We start from the raw sequence: 5,222 nt of genomic DNA, 5'->3' as shown, positions 1-5,222 counted from the left end.
TGTCAGCTGCTTCCGGCGATGCCGAGATTGTAAACTGGGCCACGATCATAGGAAGGACACCGGATCATCGAATCCGAGCTAATTTGAGGTATACTTATTTTGCGTAGTAGGGGGGCTGTCCTCATTTGTGTGTACCCACAATACTCCCATGCTTTGTACTTGGACTCAGTGAAGAACATCAAGAAAAAGGATTACACGCACATAAAGAGTGTTCCTGATAGTGCCATTTTAACCTTCAACCTTATTGGTGCATATATCAAGGTGAAAAAGTACATGAATAAAGTACCAGCTTTCGGCCATAAGACCGAATTCTGCTCCATCCAGCAACTGAATGATAGTAAGGCTAATGGATTCTACCTCATGCATCACATGATCGAGTATAGAAGGGATAAACAATGCCTTCCCATGTCAGCTGCTTCCGGCGATGCCGAGATTGTAAACTGGGCCCCAATCATAGGAAGGACACCAGATCATCGAATCCGAGCTGAGTTTTATCACATACAGTGTGAACTTGCCCAAGTGATCATGAAGGAGGTCGTCAAACAAACACGAATGTTCTTCCATGTCCGAGAACTACTACTCGATCAGCGTCTCAACCTGAATCCTTTCATGAAGCTCCGGTCCTTCATCCCTGACTATGAAGATTGGAGCGCTGACATGGAGGAGTGATTGACGATGACAATGTGTGTTTATAATTAGTAGTACTATCTTTCTATAAACTAGCGTACATCGCTCTAGGTAATTAGTTTGTGTACGAGGAACTTCGTTATTTATGTTTACTATAGGTTGCTTATATTTTGCTAAGTATGCCTATTTGTGTTTCTCAAGTACATTATGTTGCATATTATCGTTGAATTCATCAAATTATGATGCAGGTACATAGATCGGAGATGGCGAAGGACTGCTACGTCATATTCATTGGGAGAGTTCTAGGAGTGTACGACCACTAGCGAGACGCTCAGGCTCGGGTGGGAAGGTACCCGGGCACTAGCCACAGAGGGTTCGACAACAGAGCCAAAGTGGAAAATAGTTACTTGAGGTGGATGCTACGGCAAGAGAGGGAGCGAGACCGGTGCCTCAAGAAGTACTACATAGTCCCGTTGATCGCTCTTCTCTTCTACATCATGGTTTAGATAGAGATGATGAAACTTGTGGGTGTGCCATGACTTGTGTATCACTATTTTCAAGATGTGATGATAATTGTGTTGGATAATGATGAAGATGGTATAAATGACGAGACTAATTTCTATGTATGATATGATGAAACTACTATATAGAGCATGCACAAATACATAGAGGGGGCACAAATACGTAGACGGGAATTAAATTCTTGAAAGAAGGAATATTAGCTATAGCGTTGGATTAGCAGCAGCGCTTTCTGCATTCCAGCGCTACTGCTACCTAACTTACCAGTAATGCTGGTTTTCCAGCACTACTGCTAAAACTTAGTTGTAGCTCCTTAGTAGTAGCGCTACTGGTATGGGTAAAATAAGCGCTACTACTAGGCTTTCTCCTTGTAGTGACAAGAGCAAGGAGTTCATCGTTCTACCACATCTATTACCTTTTGGAGGGTGATGCCTCCTAGATTTCTTAGGTGTCGCTTGGGAGCGTGCTACTTTGTCTTGTGGAGTTGAACCAAGATTTTTGTAAGGGCAAGGAGATCGCCTACTTCGTGAAGATATACTGTGAGTGATGCTAGTCCTGTGTGGATGGAATACGTGGTGGAATAGACAAGGCCGCTTCTTCGTGGACCCCTTGTGGGTGGAGCTCTCAGTGGACTCTCGCAGTTGTTACCCTCTGTGGGTTGAATTCTCCACTAACATGGACGTACAATAGCGCCACCTATTGGAACCATGCCAAAAATCGTTGTGTCAACCTCATGCGTTTGATCTCCCTACCCTTCCTTACTTTACACTTGCATGTTTTACTTTCCGCTGCTATACCCTTTGATGTGCATGTGTAGGGTGTACTTGACTAGTCATAGTTGCTAAAACAGACCCACACTAAAATTTTGGAAAAGGCTAAGTTTTTATCTTATCAAGTAGTCTAATCACCCCCTATAGACATACCTTCGATCCTACACATAGTTGTACTAAAGACTTTAAAGAGAGAGGAGAAAGACATTCTGGTTGTTGGATAAGGTCAAAAAGAACGCCCATATTGTGCCATCCTCCCTGCGTAATGTGCGCACCACTCTAGGCCAACCCCTTGTGATGGCTACCTGCCCATCCTTCATTGTCTTCATTAGGAATTCTCGATGCTCATTGTAGTCTCGATGAAATACTTTGACCTTCATTTCATGTCGACCAATCATGTACTTTGCGAGGTAATCTTTAGTAAACTACTTTGGGAACCACTGCAAACAAAAAAGATTCAGACATTGTTGTGTAACAACTCATTATGGGCAGTAAAAAGAGAAGGCTTCAGATTTCGTAGTTACCATCCTACAGCTCACTCTTGTGTTGGATAGAGGAATCTGATTGCCATCGTTCGTATCTTTTTGCTAATAATCCTTATCAGTTTCCTCACTTGATGCTAGTTCATGAATATATCATTGCCCCGTACACAAAAAGGACGGATGCATGGATCTTTTCCAAGGACATATGTACCTACAAGTAACAAGTCAATATTAGAAGCTAAAAAGTGTCCAGGCCTAGATCTATATGCGCTGCATTATGGAAAGACGGGGGAGTACAATTCGAGCGATGAAACACCTCGGCGGAAAATGCTGGCCACTCCCGTTGTTGTCCTACATAAGTAGTGGAAAAGCAAGATACGTACAGCAACCTTAACATCAAACAAATATAGACAAGGTAAACAACATCATCTCCATATGATAAAGTGGATATAAAATAGAAGGGAACGTTAACTACAACAGGCTTAACATTCACCAAATATTGTAATTCAAATTGGTATTGTTGAAAATGAATAGAACGTAGCTCATTCTTAAACATCACACTAGATAAATGTGTAGAACTAAAATAAATAGCATGTGTAGTATATGCTTGAAAACTGGACAAATCTCACTTCAAATATAGCAGGAACCAAATATAGCCGTTCAAACTAGTATTGATGAAATCAAACTGCACAGTTCTGACTTGCACATAATGAATATCGCATTGTGAATAACTGAAATAAACAAGGCATATATGATGAGTATAACAACCAAATATAGACATTGAAAACTAGACAGAGGCTCACTGCAACCAACATAACAAGCAAATACAGATACAAAAGGCATCTGCTTCAAAACTCGACAAATGCTCACTTCAACCAACCTAACAACCAAATATAGATAAACAAGGCATCTACTCACTATAAACAACCAAATATTGCCATTTGTGAAACTCAAGTGGACAATTCATACTTAAACATCACATAGCCCTATTGAACATTACATTTTTGCATAATTGAAGTAATTAAACATGACACAGTTAAAACACCGCATGGCAAGATCTACTACAACAAAGGGTACGGTTTGACTAGTTAGGAAAAATAAGATTTGTCGATAGGATGTTGCCTCACTTTTCATGGATGGGATCCTTCCAGTTGGAAGAACATAGAACCATGGTGTGCTCTGTGATGTCGCAGATGCATTGTTTCACCATCGAAGACCCTTTGTGGGTGCCATCCTCGTGGCTGTGGTCGATGAGATTTGACTTGGCAATTCAGGATCCCAAGCCGCCGCCGCCACCGCACAACATGTCCTTCAGAAATGACAAAATGGGTTCGATGTACAAGGATCAAAAATCCTTGACCGCGTGACAGAGGAGATCAGAGGCAGGGCCTTCGAAGAGATCAACAGCGGTTGAACAAAAGGGGTTGGGGATGGAACACTTAACCCACGACACGGCCCGCGTGAAGCCATCGTTGTCGACAAGCATGATGTTGTATCTAGCTTTCTGATGATACAGTAATTCGCTAGCCCGCTGACGTGAAGCCTTCGGCATGGCAACATAGTCAACGTCCTCATCGACTTCCGCGGTGAGGTGTTGCTCCGGGATTAACATGTCGGGAAGAATGGCGGCCATCTCGCCAATATCCGTCGAAGAGGCCATGATAGACCTCTTTTTGGCCGAACGCTCGTTGGGCTCCCTAAGATATGTGGTCAGGCTTAGCCTGCTACTCTTTCAAATAGGGGGATGTGGATCTGGAGGGAAGGGACACCGCAGGCCTCATCTAAAAACTCAGGGGCGACGGTGTGGGAATCGCTGGGTAACCAAAACTTTATTATCCAAGCTAGGAGTCATGGACAGAACAACAGGGGTTGGAGGCGCCGGCGGAGGCGGTGCCGGCGATCTAGGGTTTGAGCGGGAGGGGAGCTGTGGAGGGGGGACGTGGGGTGTTGTTTGAAGATAAGCCACGGCTACTGAAAATTTTAGTGATGGTGGGTGGAGATGGTGGTTCACAAGGGAGGGCGGCGGTTCAAATGCCCCGGCTACTAGAATTTTACTGTAAGGTCATCGACGAAGAGGAGTGGGGGCGACGTCCCGCGTCAACTAAAATTTGGGTAAATGAATTGAAGCGGGGTGGGAGCAACCAATATCGCATTCCATCGAAAAAGAATATGCGTGTATGATAATAAGGAAAAGCGGAAGAACCACCGATTTTTGCATCACTCAAGCCAGGTAGTATCTTTTTTGATTTCTAGCTAGATAATATATCACACACGATTCATCCTATGATAATAAAGAAATTGTGTGCAGTCTTTACATGGCCGGCGTGTCGCCACCTAGCCTTCTATGAGCATTGACACTCGCAGCGGGAAACCGATGGGAGAAGAGGCGGGAAATGGATGGGAGGAGTGGCGGGAAACGGTAGCGTGTTTGGATATATAACACCAATAATATGGAAAACTTAGTAAAAAGGAAGCGTGAGCTAGCACGACGTGTGCGCATAATGCTTGCCCACGGGCGCCACACAGTTGACCAGAAATGCTGTAATTATTCAGGGTTAGTTGGTCCTTTTTTGTACATTATAATTAAGTTTTCTAAGCATTAATTTAATGTGTATAATTCAAATTTGAACTACAAATACATGCTCCAGTGCACCAAAATTTCTACAAAAAACATACATGTGTCCTTTGATGCTTGCATTGGTCCCACGCAAAGAATGAGAATGAAATATAACTGTCTCGGTGCCTGGCTCGCCCTTGAACATTGAGAATGTCAGTTTTTAAGTCCCCATAAATCCAAAAATCATGAAACTTGGCATGGTGTCAC

This window comes from Hordeum vulgare, chromosome 4H, assembly GCF_904849725.1.
Source record: "Hordeum vulgare subsp. vulgare chromosome 4H, MorexV3_pseudomolecules_assembly, whole genome shotgun sequence".
Classification (NCBI taxonomy): Eukaryota; Viridiplantae; Streptophyta; class Magnoliopsida; order Poales; family Poaceae; genus Hordeum; species Hordeum vulgare.
The sequence above is the reverse complement of the archived record's forward strand: the minus strand, read 5'-3'. Positions refer to the sequence as shown.